Genomic DNA, 17,106 nt, shown 5'->3' with positions numbered 1-17,106 from the left:
ACAATATGAAAATTATGTGACTTCTGGGGGTGATTGGTCTCTCAGGATTTTATTTAGGGGCATCAGAGTACATGGAGCTGAATATTAATGCAGAGAACAATGCTCGGATTTATAATTTTATAATAATTGGAAAACCCTGTATAATTTCTTTACACATCACAAATACTTGCTACTTCTTGTTTGTGTCACATAAAATACATTTAAGCTTGTGTGTGTAACGTGAAAAATGTGGAAAAGATCACGGGGTGTGAAGACTTTTTCAAGGCATTGTATATACTTTTTGTGTCCTCTAATTCATTTTTGGGTGGGATTGTCTATGCATTTTCTCATTCCAATTTAGGATTGTGCAAAAATTTTGCAATATTTTAAGCAGTTTTTTGACAAACTTCTAATGCAAACTTCCTGAATGGGGGCCTCAGATTTGTTCTTTCTGTGCAGCGTACGATCCGATGTGTACAGTCCATTTGTGGTGCCCTGCTGTGCATTGGTGCCACAGAACCCAGAAGGGTGCATGGATGGACTTCTCCACAAGAGTCCCTCACACATTCACACACCTCTACCCTACCACCTCAGACCAGCAGAGGGAGTCCATTAGGGATATATATAGGGAGGGTGGAGCCAGGCAGCTCGGTTGTTGTTCAGCCAGAGTCAGAGTCAGACTGAGAGAGAGAGTCTGAGAGCGTACTGACGCTCAGAGAGCAGCGAAGAGGCAGCGCGCTGGCTGCTGTGCTTAGGCGAGCCAAGGCCTACAGCACGTGTGAGGGCCCTAGAGTGGCCAAAGGCGAGAGGAGAAGGAAGAAGTAGCGAGGGGGCAGAGGAGCACACCAGGCTCACCCCGATATATATACCGGACACCGGGTCCGCGCCTACAGGGACCCTTTACACCCAGTAGGAACCACCGGAACCCCTGGAGGACTACAGGTTCCAGGTTCACCAAACGCTGATTACAGTACCAGGGCTAGGAGTCACGGAGGCCCCAGTGTCCAGGGAGAGTGATCTCCAAGAGAAGGCCCTACCACCAGGTCAGCAGGTGCAGAGAGAGACAGTAACCAAGCTAGGCCTAGTTCCAGGCAGGTCAGAAGCTTAGCAAGGAAAGCCACGGATCAGGAGGCCCTGTACCCGCTCAATGGGGAGAGTCCAAAAGTGCGCCCTTTGTCCGGAGTACCCTGGACCGTGCCTGCACCATCACCAGTAAAGGTACTGATGCTTACCCCTGTGTGAGTGTCTGTCTTTCCTCCGGGACCGTCCTGCTGTCTCTCCCCTGCACCACCATCCATTACACCCCACGTTGCCCTGGAGCTAGCTCTTCCTGTGGAGAGCCACACCATCCCTGCTGCCGTAACACCAGCTCCAGAGGACTGCTCCGCAGCGTCGGCACCCCCTTAGCCGCATTACACAGGTGGCGTCACAAACACTTTAAATCCCTTATAACTATTCCCCCTTTTACTGACCGCCCTGGGTCACGGACCGGGCCAGCTACCGTGATATCCCCCCCAGCAACCAGAGGTCCGGCTGCCGAGCACCCCAGGGCCCAGGGGGCGCGTCAGCCTTGGCGTCACGACCAGGATTCCATGCCTGTTGCCACTGGGTACTGTGCACCTTAAAGGACAGTAATACTCACTGTGGTGAAGTTTTCCCGCTATTCCCGAGATTTCCCGCCATTGTCCGCCATCTTCCTGTCGCCACGCGGGAAGAAGAGGGGCGTAACCGCGGAAATCGGAGAGGCGTAACTGCTGGAAGCGCGCAAAGCCCAGGACACGCCCCGCCCCTGACGTCGAACCAGGAAACGTCAGGTCCTGGAAAGAGTCCAGAGGACGCTCTGACGTCAGACGCGAGCGACGCAAGGTCCTGGAAGAAGACCGTCGCCCGCGGAGCTGCGGCCTACCTGATAAAGAAAGTGAAGAAGGTAGGCTCCGGTTCACTAGGGGGGGCGCAACCATGGCCGACGACCAGCAAGCCGCCGGAGCACCGGTTAACGCTCCAGATGCCCAACCTGCGCCCGGCGCTGCACAGGCCGGAGCGGCCGCTCCTCCAGCAGGGGTCGTGACCCCATTGATACCCATGGCCCTGCCGTATATCCCTGGAGCAAAATGGCTTCCCCAGTATAATGGTAAACCAGACACCCTGTCCGGATTCAAGAGAAAAATATGCGGTGTGCTAGACATGTATTCTATGACTGGTAAGCAGAGAGCTGCTGTGGTGCTGGGACAATTGACTGGTGCCGCAGAGCGGGAAGTTGAAACCTGGCCAGCCGCAGACCAGGAATCAGTATCCATCATCTTTAAGAGACTGCAAACTGTGTTTGAAAACTGCACTGAGACAGATCTCCGGATGAGGTTCTACCACTGTACCCAGAAACCTGAGGACAGTATCCGGGACTTTGCCTGGCGCTTACAGGAGGCCCTGCGGGCCCTGAAACAGGTTAGTCCAGCTAGCATACAAAGTGAAAATAAAATGCCGACGGAACAGTTCATCTGGGGGTTGAGGTCCCAGGAGGAGAGCAGAACTGTACGGTGGTGGGCCTTATACCATCCAGATGCCACCTTTGACACCCTTAAGGACATGGATATAAAGGGTCTGCAGCCCCTGGAAACATCAGATACTGCTATCCAGCGTTACCAGGGTGGGGCCACCCCAGTGCCCGCAGCACTCACTGCTCCTCCACTAATGGCTGCAACAAAGATGCAAACAGTGCCCCCTAGCGAGCTGGACAGCCTACGCTCTGAAGTGCGCCAGTTAAGTAAAACCCTGGCCACTGTCCTGAGCACCCTGCAGCTACAGGAGGAGCCCGAGCCGGAAGGAAGGATCGTACTGGCCGACAGCGCTGAGGATGTCCTCTGGATGAGGAGAAGGAGGACAACGCCACCCCGTAGGAGTACAACGCCACCCCGGAGGAGGACAACGCCACCCCGTGGGAGGACCAACGACCAACGTCACCCTCCAGAATTAATCTGATATCGCTGCCACAAGGCAGGCCACACAGCGCGGAACTGTCCTTTAAACGAGCAAACCCTGAGGCCGAGGGCCGACACCCAGGAGTAAATCAAGCAGGCCCATCAAGCTGGTACCATCGGTTCGTGGGAGGAAGACCCTTCCTGTCCATTGTGCTGGATGGCATTGCGATACCTGCCCTGCTGGACACTGGATCTCAGGCAACCATCATACCTGATGTCCTCTACAAAAGGTACTGGTCCGTAGTTGAACTCCACCCGCCAGCCCCGAACCTCTCGGTGTATGCCTCTAACGGCCTTCCTCTTAACCTAATAGGGGGGACGTGACAGTGAAGGTGGGTAGAGCGGAACTAAAGGACCAAGGGCTGATTGTAGTGGAGTCTAACCCTGGTGATACAGACTTGTATATGGTACTTGGTACAAATATTGTCGGTAACTGTTTGGGAGAAGTGTTGTTTTTGCTCCAACAGATTGCTGACACCGCCAGACCAGGGCAGAGGAGGGCGCTCCAGAAAGAGATCCGAGCCCTTATGTACCAGCAACAGGTAAAGCTAACAGGTGGTGAGATTGGTAAGGTACGGGTGACAGACTAGATACCCATTGTGATTCCCCCGATGAGTGAAATGCTGATTTGGTGTAGAGCAGCAATAGGTCTCAAGGGACAGAACTACTAGGCGCCCATTAGCTCAGAGCACAGACCTACACTCCTAACTGCCAGGAGGGTTGTTGATGTACGCAATGGGATGGTACCCGTACGTCTCCTAAATTGTGGGGAGGATGAAGTTAAATTACCAAGATACGCCACTGTTGCCAGGTTGTACACTGTGAATAATGATGCCATACACACAGTAGAGTCTTTAACCTCATCAGACACAGTGGAGGACAATGACTCCGAAGCTCAGTTGGAGGATTGGTGTCAACAGCTCCATGTTGGGACAGACACCACTCCTGTCCATCAAAAACAAGGTGTATACAGGGTGGTCCAGGAATACGAACAGGTATTCAGTAAACACCCACTTGATTTTGGGAGGATTAAAGGGGTACAACACCATATACCCACAGGTGACCATCCACCCATCAAAGAACGTTACAGGTCCATACCACCAGCACACTACCAGAAAGCGAAGGAAATGTTGCATGACATGAAGAAAGCAGGGGTAATAAGAGATAGCTGTAGCCCCTGGGCAGCCCCCCTGGTCCTGGTCAGGAAAAAGGATGGAAGCATGAGGATGTGTGTAGATTACCGACAGGTAAATCGCATAACACATAAAGATGCATACCCTTTACCACGTATAGAGGAATCCCTGGCAGCACTAAAGTCTGCAAATTACTTCTCTACCCTTGACCTCACTAGTAGGTACTGGCAAGTAGCAGTTGCGAAAGAGGACCGGGAGAAAACGGCCTTCACTACCCTGATGGGACTCTGCGAGTTCAACAGTATGCCGTTCGGACTCTGCAACGCCCCTGGAACGTTCCAGAGATTGATGGAGTGCTGTTTGGGACACCGTAACTTCGAGACCGTGCTGCTATACCTGGATGATGTGATAGTGTACTCCAAGACGTATGAGGACCATTTGAAGCACCTGGCGGAGGTATTTGAAGCATTGTCCCGGTATGGGATGAAATTGAAGCCTTCCAAGTGCCACCTGCTCAAATGGAAGGTCCAGTACCTGGGGCACATTGTCAGTCCAGAAGGAGTAGCACCAGACCCGGAGAAGGTCACTGCCATCCAGAAATGGCCCGAACCGAAGAGCCTCAAGGAGGTGCGTCAGTTCCTGGGACTGGTCGGGTATTACCGGAGGTTTGTAAAGGACTACACCAAGAAGGCAGCGCCTTTGCAAGATCCCCCGGTAGGACAGTCCCACAGAGGCAAAAACAGCCCATTCCAGTGGGGTAAAGAGCAAGCTGAGTCCTTTGCAGTGATGAAAGAGATCCTGACTGGCGAAGAAATGCTGGCCTACCCTGACTACAGCCAACCTTTCCTGCTGTACACTGATGCCAGCAATGAGGGACTAGGAGCTGTGTTGAGTCAGAAGCAGTATGGCAAAGAGAAGGTGATTGCCTATGCAAGCAGGAAGCTCCACTCGACCGAGAGGAATCCAGAAAACTATAGCAGCTTCAAGTTGGAGTTCCTGGCCTTGGTCTGGGCCATCACTGTACGATTCAAGCACTACCTAACCTCCAGTAAGTTCACGGCCTATACTGACAACAACCCCTTGACACATCTAGAGACAGCCAAGTTGGGAGCCATGGAACAGCGTTGGATGGCCCGTCTGTCAAACTATCAATTCACCATCAAGTACCGGGCAGGCCGCAAGAGCACCAACGCCGATGCCCTATCTAGAATGCCGCACCAGTCGGATACTGAAGAAGAAGTGGATGACCTGGAGGAGGTTGAGCTACCTGCCTTCCATAGAAATGGGATGGTCCACGAGCAGCGCACCTCCAGGAGGTATCGTGGTAAGACACTAAACCCTTTACCTCACCATAGTTGGAAGGAGACCCAGGACAGCGACCCGCTTGTCAGCCGTATCAAGGAGCTGATAACCCAGGAAGGTTCCTCCCTGGAGAAGGACGCTTCTCCACAAGCCAAGCAACTGTGGAATGAGAGAAGCCGGCTGTTCATCTATAGAGAGAAGCTGTGCCGAAGGTACGTCAACCCTAGGACCAATGAGATGGTATGGCAGATAGTAGTGCCCAGGACAGACATCCAGATGGTATTGGAGGCCTACCACAATCAAGCCGGGCACTTTGGCTGGAAAAAGCTGGAAACCCTCCTGAAGAATCGGTTTTATGGGGTTGGAATGCGGAGCTCCATAGAGAGGTGGTGCTGGGATTGTGGACCCTGTAGTCTCAGAAGAAAAGACTTACAGCAGCCAGAAAGCACCCTTGCAATCTATCAAGACAACCCAGCCCCTGGAGATCGTCACTCTGGATCACGTCAAGCTGTCACCCAGCAGGTCAGGCTACTCGTATGTCCTGACCATGGTGGATCACTACTCCCGGTTCCTGGTGGTAGCCCCCATCAAGGATCTGATGGCAGAAACTGCAGCAAGGACTTTTCAAGCCTATTTCTGCAGGCCCCATGGATACCCGGAGCATGTGCTGACAGATCAAGGCCCTGACTTTGAAGCCAAGCTGTTCAAAGAGTTTTGCCATCTGTACGGGTGTAAGAAGATACGGACTACACCGTACCACCCCCAAACCAATGGGTTATGTGAAAGGATGAATAATATAGTCATTGACCTGTTGAAGACCTTACCTCTAGAAGAAAGAAACCAGAGGCCGGACAAACTACCTGACCGGGTAGATCTGTACAATCACATACCTGTGAGTTCCACCAATTGTACTACAGCATACCTCATGAGAGCAAGACCCGGAAAGTTGCCCATGGACCTGGAGCTTGGAGTGGTAGAGCCAGAAGCAGATATGTCCACTGAAGACTGGAATGCGACGCGACAGGAGCAGTACAAGAGAGTACAGGCCTGTGTTGAAGACAGTCTAAGTAGGGTGAGAGATAAGCAGGAAGCACATTACAACAAGAATGCACCAGCCGAACCCTTGACACCTGGAGAAGTTGTGCTGAAATGAAAGAGAAGAAGCCACAAACTTGACGACCAGTGGGAAAGAGAGCCTTACACTGTGTTGAATTCCAGATTCAACAATAGAAAAACCTGTCTATTTAGCAAAGACGGAGGAAGAACAACTGCAACGGTATCAAGAGACCATCTGAAGTTGTGCCCAAGTCCGCTGAAGCCCCAGGAGGAAGTGCCTCTCGCGGTACCGGAGGAGCCTAAAGAAGAAGTACTCCATACTGTCTTATGAGATTTCCCAGCAGATTGGCCTCAACTGGATGGAGCGGTAATAATACCTGTGATCCACTTCTACCAACAGCCAGAAGACTCTCCAATTCAAGTAAACGCTGTAAGTGCTCCAGAAGAGCCTGCTCAGGAAGAATCCCCGGAAGAAGGATCACCGGTAGAAGCAGAGCCAGTAGGCCCAGTAACCAGTGTACTTGCCAGTCCCGTAGAGAGGTTAAGGCAGTCTTGCAGTCCACCAACACACAGAGCTGATAGAGCGGAAAATAGCGCAAGCATCCACACTACACGCATTCCAGTACGACGTAGGTCATCGCGTAGCACAAAAGGCCAGACCCCTGTCAGGTATAGAGAGTAAACAGAGGAACGCTGACAGTATAAATAGTTACCCAGTAGGGTATTGCATAATGTTTATTGTATAAACTGAAATTAAATATATGTGTTTATTTAGTTACCCGTAAGGGTATATATAAAGGACTCGGTGGCAGAGGACTGTGAGCAGCCCAAAAGCTGTCATGTACATAGTTGCACTCCTTGGAGTGCCCCCTTATTAGACCACGGAACAAAAACCCGTTTGGCGTGGCCAAAGACGTGGTCCAGCACCTGGATCACCTATGCTCTGTAGCCACGCCCAGGGCCTATGTTGAGGGTTTTCAGGCGGGTCCCTCATGTTCCTTCATCGGTGAAATGGACACCAGGTTACGGGACTTGCTGTAACTTCATTGCTATTATTATATTTGTTGTTGCTATTATAATGTTACCTGTAACATTCAAGAAAAGTGCCTCCCATAAAGGGAAGAAATGTTATTGTTAACCTGTTTTGAGAAAAATGCTTCAGTCCGGGAGTACTGAGTTTTACTAGGGGGTAATGTGGCGCCCTGCTGTGCATTGGTGCCACAGAACCCAGAAGGGTGCATGGATGGACTTCTCCACAAGAGGCCCTCACACATTCACACACCTTCACCCTACCACCTCAGACCACCAGAGGGAGCCCGTTAGGGATATATATAGGGAGAGTGGAGCCAGGCAGCTCGGTTGTTGTTCAGCCAGAGTCAGAGTCAGACTGAGAGAGAGAGTCTGAGAGCGTACTGACGCTCAGAGAGCAGCGAAGAGGCAGCGCGCTGGCTGCTGTGCTTAGGCGAGCCAAGGCCTACAGCACGTGTGAGGGCCCTAGAGTGGCCAAAGGCGAGAGGAGAAGGAAGAAGTAGCGAGGGGGCAGAGGAGCATACCAGGCTCACCAAGATATATATACCGGACACCAGGTCCGCGCCTACAGGGACCCTTTACACCCAGTAGAAACCACCGGAACCCCTGGAGGACTACAGGTCCCAGGTTCACCAAACGCTGATTACAGTACCAGGGCTAGGAGTCACGGAGGCCCCAGCGTCCAGGGAGAGTGATCTCCAAGAGAAGGCCCTACCACCAGGTCAGCAGGTGCAAAGAGAGACAGTAACCAAGCTAGGCCTAGTTCCAGGCAGGTCAGAAGGTTAGCGAGGAAAGCCACAGATCAGGAGGCCCTAAACCCGCTCACTGGGGAGAGTCCAAAAGTGCGCCCTTCATCCGGAGTACCCTGGACCGTGCCTGCACCATCACCAGTAAAGGTACTGAAGCTTACCCCCGTGTGAGTGTCTGTCTTTCCTCCGGGACCATCCTGCCATCTCTCCCCTGCACCTCCATCCATTACACCCCACGCTGCCCTGGAGCTAGCTCTACCTGTGGAGAGCCACACCATCCCTGCTGCCGTAACACCAGCTCCAGAGGACTGCTCCGCAGCGGCGGCTCCCCCTTAGCCGCATTACACAGGTGGCGTCACGAACACTTTAAATCCCTTATAACTATTCCCCCTTTTACTGACCGCCCTGGGACACGGACCGGGCCAGCCACCGTGATATCCCCCCAGCAACCAGAGGCCCGGCTGCCGAGTGCCCCACGGCCCAGGGGGCGCGTCACATTCTCTTGGCTTTGCTTGTGCTGAGCATTAGACAGATGCTTTGGGTTTTCTCCTTTTTCTTGCTTTTTTTTTTTACTTTTACCAGTAATTTCTATTTCCTATGAATTTTGCTCCATGCATTAGTTGTAAGGTTGTATCTGGGGTGAGATGACGCCGGACAGTTCGTGATTGCAGATTCCAGTGGTCGGAGACACAAGTGTAACTTCTGGATCGTTCATCCGTCTCTTCCTCACCGGGGACTGGAGGGCATCATATGATCTGATGTTTCCTGTACGTTCTGCCAGCGACAAATGATCTTTATTCTGATCCAATAAAGTCTATTACGGGGTCACAGGTCAGAGGATTATACCAATTACCATCAACCTAGAGCCCAGGAGGGGGCAGAGTGCCAGCAACATGGGGGGAACTAACCTATGAACTGGCGACATCCAGAACTTATTAGATCTTCAAACATATCTGAATATTACGTACCTTCTTCAGGCCTCATTCACACTTATATGTATTCGTCAGTAGTAAAAACTAGGAGTGGCTCCAAAGTCCAAAAGACGTACATATTTCCTTTTCTATTTTTTGTGTCAACATGCTTTTATCTAGGGGCATTTCTAGCTCCGGGTATCCTGGACACAGACTCTCATGACGTCTGCCACTCTTAACTCCTCAGGACGCCGGTACAGTTTAATACTTATGGGTCCCTGCTCCATCCTTCAATCTTATTGCCTAACAGGCCACTGTAGGCATTCTGTCTACGAGGTGGCTGAGCCCCGGCCAACCGGTACTTAGTGATAGGAGTCAGCGTTTCTGAGGGGCATTATTTTGCTGAACAAATACTGAGCGAGAACACCAAGAGGCACCAATAATAAGGGAGGACACCACGAGGTTCCAATACTGAGTGGGAATACCAGGGGGCACCAATACTGAGCAGGGACACCCTGGGGCACCAATACTGAGCAGGGACTCCCTGGAGCACCAATACTGAGCAGGGACACCCTGGAGCACTAATACTGAGCAGGGACTCCCTGGAGCACTAATACTGAGCAGGGACTCCCTGGAGCACCAATACTGAGCAGGGACACCCTGGAGCACTAATACTGAGCAGGGACACCCTGGAGCACTAATACTGAGCAGGGACTCCCTGGAGCACCAATACTGAGCAGGGACACCCTGGAGCACTAATACTGAGCAGGGACACCCTGGGGCACCAATACTGAGCAGGGACACCCTGGAGCACTAATACTGAGCAGGGACACCCTGGGGCACAAATACTGAGCAGGGACACCCTGGAGCACCAATACTGAGCAGGGACACCTTGGGGCACCAATGCTGAGTAGGGACACCGTGGGGCACCAATACTGAGCAGGGACACCCTGGAGCACCAATACTGAGCAGGGACACCCTGGGGCACCAATACTGAGCAGGGACACCCTGGAGCACCAATATTGAGCAGGGACACCCTGGAGCACCAATACTGAGCAGGGACACCCTGGAGCACCAATACTGAGCAGGGATACCCTGGGGCACCAATACTGAGCAGGGACACCTTGGGGCACCAATACTGAGCAGGGACACCCTGGAGCACCATACTGAGCCGGGACACCCTGGAGCACCAATACTAATAGATGATACCACAGAGCACGAATACTGGGCGGTGATACCACGCGGCACCTACACTGAGTGTGGACACCCTATGGCACCAACGCTGAGCTCTGACACCCTGGGGGACAAAGTGCACATCAATCTTGACATTTTTTGAGAGGCACTAAGAGAAGACACTATAAAGACACTGCTAAAGAGGGCAGAAAACTGTAAAGAGAAAAATCTTGTTTAGAAGTCGTGGTGAACGTCTGAAACAGTGAAGAAAAGGGAAAGTGAATGACTCCAAGGAGAGCAGATGTCACATGTGAACCACTAAACACACTGCTCAAAAAATAAAGGGAACACTTAAAGAACAGAATATAACTCCAAGTAAATCAAACTTCTGTGAAATCAAACTGTCCACTTAGGAAGCAACACTGATTGACAATCAATTTCACATGCTGTTGTGCAAATGGAATAGACAATAGATGGAAATTATTGGCAATTATCAAGACACCCTCAATAAAGGAGTGATTCTGCAGGTGGGGACCACAGACCACATCTCAGTACCAATGCTTTCTGGCTGATGTTTTGGTCACTTTTGAATGTTGGTTGTGCTTTCACACTCGTGGTAGCATGAGACGGACTCTACAACCCACAGAAGTTGCTCAGGTAGTGCAGCTCATCCAGGATGGCACATCAATGCGAGCTGTGGCAAGAAGCTCTGCTGTGTCTGTCAGCGTAGTGTCCAGAGGCTGGAGGCGCTACCAGGAGACAGGCCAGTACACCAGGAGACGTGGAGGGGGCCGTAGGAGGGCAACAACCCAGCAGCAGGACCGCTACCTCCGCCTTTGTGCAAGGAGGAACAGGAGGAGCACTGGCAGAGCCCTGCAAAATGACCTCCAGCAGGCCACAAATGTGCATGTGTCTGCACAGATGGTTAGAAACTGACTCCATGAGGGTGGTATGAGGGCCCGACTTCCACAGATGGGGGTTGTGCTCACAGCCCAACACCATGCAGGACGCTTGGCATTTGCCACAGAACACCAGGATTGGCAAAGTGGCCACTGGTGCCCTGTGCTCTTCACAGATGAAAGCAGGTTCACACTGAGCACATGTGACAGAGGTGACAGAGTCTGGAGACGCCGTGGAGAGCGATCTGCTGCCTGCAACATCCTTCAGCGTGACCGGTTTGGCAGTGGGTCAGTAATGGTGTGGGGTGGCATTTCTTTGGAGGGCCGCACAGCCCTCCATGTGCTCCTCAGAGGTAGCCTGACTGCCATTAGGTACCGAGATGAGATCCTCAGACCCCTTGTGAGACCATATGCTGGTGCGGTTGGCCCTGGGTTCCTCCTAACGCAGGACAATGCCAGACCTCATGTGGCTGGAGTGTGTCAGCAGTTTCTGCAAGATGAAGGCATTGAAGCTATGGACTGGCCGCCCGTTCCCCAGACCTGAATCCGATTGAGCACATCTGGGACATCATGTCTCGCTCCATCCACCAACGTCACGTTGCACCACAGACTGTCCAGGAGTTGGCGGATGCTTTAGTCCAGGTCTGGGAGGAGATCCCACAGGAGACCATCCGCAACCTCATCAGGAGCATGCCCAGGCGTTGTAGGGAGGTCATACAGGCACGTGGAGGCCACACACAATACTCAGCCTCATCAGGAGCATGCCCAGGCGTTGTAGGGGGATCATACAGGCACGTGGAGGCCACACACAATACTGAGCCTCATAAGGAGCATGCCCAGGCGTTGTAGGGAGGTCATACAGGCACGTGGAGGCCACACACAATACTCAGCCTCATCAGGAGCATGCCCAGGCGTTGTAGGGAGGTCATACAGGCACGTGGAGGCCACACACAATACTCAGCCTCATCAGGAGCATGCCCAGGCGTTGTAGGGAGGTCATACAGGCACGTGGAGGCCACACACAATACTCAGCCTCATCAGGAGCATGCCCAGGCATTGTAAGGAGGTCATACAGGCACGTGGAGGCCACACACAATACTGAGCCTCATCAGGAGCATGCCCAGGCGTTGTAGGGAGGTCATATCGGCACGTGGAGGCCACACACAATACTCAGCCTCATCAGGAGCATGCCCAGGCGTTGTAGGGAGGTCATACAGGCACGTGGAGGCCACACACAATACTCAGCCTCATCAGGAGCATGCCCAGGCGTTGTAGGGAGGTCATACAGGCACGTGGAGGCCACACACAATACTCAGCCTCATCAGGAGCATGTCCAGGTGTTGTAGGGAGGTCATACAGGCACGTTCAGGAGCATGGCACAGGACCCCCTTCAATCCTTTCTCTGGCCTGCCTCACCAGTGACCCACTTTTGTCCAGCTGAAGCGGATCTGCGCGGGTAAAAGTGGGCCCCGTTCCCCGCTGTCCTATATGGTGCCTTCCTTGCAGGTTTGATGAGGGGTCGCACCAATAAACGATCATGACCTCCGGTCTTTGGCTGAGGGTTGTTTCTCCTCCACCTACTTGGGATCCGGTACCCTTAATCTGTCTGACCCTTCACCCTGTATTCTCGTGGGTTCTTAGGTTCCCTTCCACCTTCTTGTTCCTGAGCCCTTCTGTTTCTCTATCTCTCCTCCTCCTTTTCTGTTCCTTCTTCTCCTGTTCCTTCTTCTCCTCCTGTTCCTTCTCTTCTCCTCTGTTCCTTCTCCTCTCAGGCCCTGGCGTCTTCTCTAGGCCTGCCTCTGGAGCAGCACTCAGCCTGAGCTGCTGCTCCCTCTCAGCTCTCCTCTAAACTTCTCCTCACAGACTGAACCTAGATCTAAGATGGCTCCTTCCTTTTATACTTCCCTCTAGAAACATGAGCCCAGGTGACGAGCAGCCAATGGGCTCCTACCTACGCTCTGGAACCAACACCTATCTGCTCCTACATCACTGGGTATTCCTCCCCCCTCCAGTCAGGGACATGGTCTGTCGTACCTGCATTTCTGTCTAGTGGGAGCACCGTTGAGCTGTCCCTCGGAAATGGGGTGAGTGTGCTGTATGCAGCTAACTGAGTCCTGGTCCATACTCCATCCTTACTTGGGAGTGGAATACCACACCTCTGGCAGAGATGCAATACCCTGTAGCGGCCGAACCCTCGGGGCGCTACATTCCCCCCTGGTAAACCACAGCACGTCCCCGGGCTGGAACAGAGCAAAGACAATTAAGTAGAGGACATGCAAAACTTTTTCAATAACTTTTTACATTAGAAAACGGACGACACAGATGAATTCCCTTTATAGGACACACTTTTCTTTCACTAGGCATTATAAAATATTTTGAACACCACTGGAACTCTTTTGTCACTTGTCATATAAAACGGTTTCAAGATTATGTAAAACATTTTCTAGCAGCATATTAAACTCTTCATATAAAACGATTTTAGGCAAAACACATTCTTGGATCATGACCGCGGTGCAACTTGCGACCAGGTGTTCATCCTTCTTTTAAGTGCAAAAACTTTAGTAAACTTTTAAACATGAGGGACTCTCTGTCCCGAGGAAGACGTTGCAGTCTCTTTATAAAACCAGTAGGGGGCGCTTTAGGAAGCGCAACTATTTACAGGGGATTGGCTGCTCCCAGTCCTCGGCCAGGTGGGGAAGTGGATGGCTGTTCTCAGTCCTCAGCCAGGTAGGAAATAAGGGGCAACTTTCAAACAGGTAACAGTCTCATTACAGTCCCAACGGGGACCACACATTCTCTGGAAACAGTACTTTTAACAGTTCTTATACCCTGACGGGTAACTATATACAGTTCACTCATGCGGTTCCTTCTTAAGGACGGCGTCCGCCTTGCGCACGCTCCTCAGGATAGTCTTCAGACCCGTCCGGGTCCTCTTGGCTTTCCTCGTAGCCCTGGTGCCGCAGTTCCTCCTCGGTAAGCCGGTGGACATGGAGGGCATACAGTCCTTTGGCGCCGCGGTGCAGTAGGCCTTGCGGCGGGGTCTGGAGAAGGCCGCTGTTGATGACGCCCGGGGTCAGAGGGTGCGACTTTGGGCCTGGGCGCGGGCTGGTGGCGGCAGTGCCCAGGGCTGGAAGTCTCGGCTGCAGGGCTTGTTGCGGGATCTGGAGCAGGTCGGTGTCTGCAGCGCCCGGGATCGGCAGCTCCACCAGGGGGCCCGGGAACAGGCTGACGATGGCAGCGTCCGAGACAGGGAGACTCCTCTTACCTGCTCCCGCGACCGCTCCTGCATCACACGTCTTCTCCTGGCGCTGGTCGGGGCCCGCGACGGCTGGGGCACTGCCGATGCAGGGCAGCTTAGTCTGCTGCCGGTCCGCCATCTTGCCCTCCATTCTTGATGTCCTGTTCCCCCCTGGTTAACCCTGGCCTACCTTCCAGCGATCCTCTTCTGTAGGCCGCGGCTCCGCTGACGATGGTCTGCGTTGAGGACCTTGCGTCGCGCTCTGGTGACGTCAGCATCGCTCCCTCTCCTTTCAGGACCTTGCGCAGCGTCGGTGCGTAGGGCGGAGCTTCAGGTCTCGCGCGCTTTCGGCGTCCACGCCCCTCTTCTTCCCACGCGGCATCCCGAAGATGGCGCCCGATGGCGGGAAAACGACTGCGGATGGTGGGAAAACAACTGAAGATGGCGGGAAACGGCTCCGGATGGCGGGAACCGACTGAAGATGGTGGGAAACGGCTCCGGATGGCGGGAACCGACTGAAGATGGCGGGAAACTTCTATCAGGTAAGTGCAAAGTCTTCTTCAGGCATGCAATACCCGTTAGTGGCGGGCTGGTAACGATCCTGCCGACTACGCCAAAGCTGACTCGCCCCCTGGGCCGTGGGGCACTCGGAGCTGGGCAATAGGGAGACGGTGGGGGTAGTAGTGGCAACCCGGTTCCGTGGCTCAGGGTGGTCAGACCAGTGGTAGTCTGCTACTGTACTTTAGAGAATGTCCGACTACACCACCCGTGGATTGCGGTTATTAGGAACCGCCGCTGCAAGGTAATCCCCTGAGGATGATGGTGTGTGCAGCTGAGATTGGATAACTCCCCACGGGAAGAGTGTAACCCCAGGGCAGTGCAGTGGATGGTGGAAGTGATGGTGGTGAGAGTCCCAGTACCGTTAGTGCTGGAGGAGCGATAAAGTACACAGACAACGTACTGCAATCCAATGCCTTTTACTCACAGTTCATGTGCTCCGGGTCACTTCGGGCACCAGTAGTGACCGCCCGAGCCGTGCTGCGTCCACTAGGTGTGGGGCTCGGTCAACCCCCAGGCAGTTCAGGAGCATGGCACAGGACCCCCTTCAATCCTTTCTCTGGCCTGCCTCACCAGTGACCCACTTTTGTCCAGCTGCCGCGGACTTGTGCGGTTAAACGTGGGCCCCGTTCCCCGCTGTCCTATATGGTGCCTTCCTAGCAGGTTTGATGAGGTGTCGCACCAATAAATGGTCACAGCCTCCGGTCTTTGGCTGAGGGTAGTTTCTCCTCCACCAACTTGGGATCCGGTACCCTTAATCTGCCTGACCCTTCACCCTGTATTCTCGTGGGTTCTTAGGGTCCCTTCCACCTTCTTGTTCCTGAGCCCCTCTGTTTCTCTATCTCTCCTCCTCTTTCCCTGTTCCTTCTCTTCTCCTCTGTTCCTTCTCCTCCCTCTCTCTCTTTGGCCCCGGCCTCTTCTCTAGGCCTGCCTCTGGAGCAGCACTCAGCCTGAGCTGCTGCTCCCTGTCAGCTCTCCTCTCAACTTCTCCTCACAGACTGAACCTAGATTTAAGATGGCTCCTTCCTTTTATACTTCCCTCTAGAAACATGAGCCCAGGTGACGAGCAGCCAATGGGCTCCTACCTACGCTCTGGAACCAACCCCTATCTGCTCCTACATCACCGGGTTTTCCTGCCCCCTCCCCACTCCAGTCAGGGACATGGTCTGTCGTACCTGCATTTCTGTCTAATGAGAGCACCGTTGAGCTGTCCCTCGGAAATGGGGTGTGTGTGGTGCATGCAGCTAACTGAGCCCTGGTCCATACTCCATCCTTACTTGGGAATGGAATACCACACCTCTGGTTGAGGGGCAATACCCCTGTAGCAGCCGAGCCCTCGGGGCGCTACAAAGGCGTTGTAGGGAGGTCATACAGGCACACGGAGGCCACACACAATACTCAGCCTCATCAGGAGCATGCCCAGGCGTTGTAGGGAGGTCATACAGGCATGTGGAGGCCACACACAATACTCAGCCTCATCAGGAGCATGTCCAGGCGTTGTAGGGAGGTCATACAGGCACGTGGAGGCCACACACAATACTCAGCCTCATCAGGAGCATGCCCAGGTGTTGTAGGGAGGTCATACAGGCACGTGGAGGCCACACACAATACTCAGCCTCATCAGGAGCATGCCCAGGCGTTGTAGAGAGGTCATACAGGCACGTGGAGGCCACGCACAATACTCAGCCTCATCAGGAGCATGCCCAGGCATTGTAGGGAGGTCATACAGGCACGTGGAGGCCACACACAATACTCAGCCTCATCAGGAGCATGCCCAGGCGTAGGGAGGTCATACAGGCACGTGGAGGCCACACACAATACTCAGCCTCATCAGGAGCATGCCCTGGCGTTGTAGGGAGGTCATACAGCCACATGGAGGCCACACACAATACTCAGCCTCATCAGGAGCATGCCCAGGCGTTGTAGGGAGGTCATACAGGCACGTGGAGGCCACACACAATACTCAGCCTCATCAGGAGCATGCCCAGGCGTTGTAGGGAGGTCATACAGGCATGTGGAGGCCACACACAATACTCAGCCTCATCAGGAGCATGCCCAGGCATTTTAGGAAGGTCATACAGGCACGTGGAGGCCACACACAATA

Source organism: Phyllobates terribilis, unplaced genomic scaffold (assembly GCF_046119375.1).
Source record: "Phyllobates terribilis strain yellow unplaced genomic scaffold, ASM4611937v1 Scaffold_12__6_contigs__length_324123572, whole genome shotgun sequence".
Lineage (NCBI taxonomy): Eukaryota > Metazoa > Chordata > Amphibia > Anura > Dendrobatidae > Phyllobates > Phyllobates terribilis.
The sequence above is the reverse complement of the archived record's forward strand: the minus strand, read 5'-3'. Positions refer to the sequence as shown.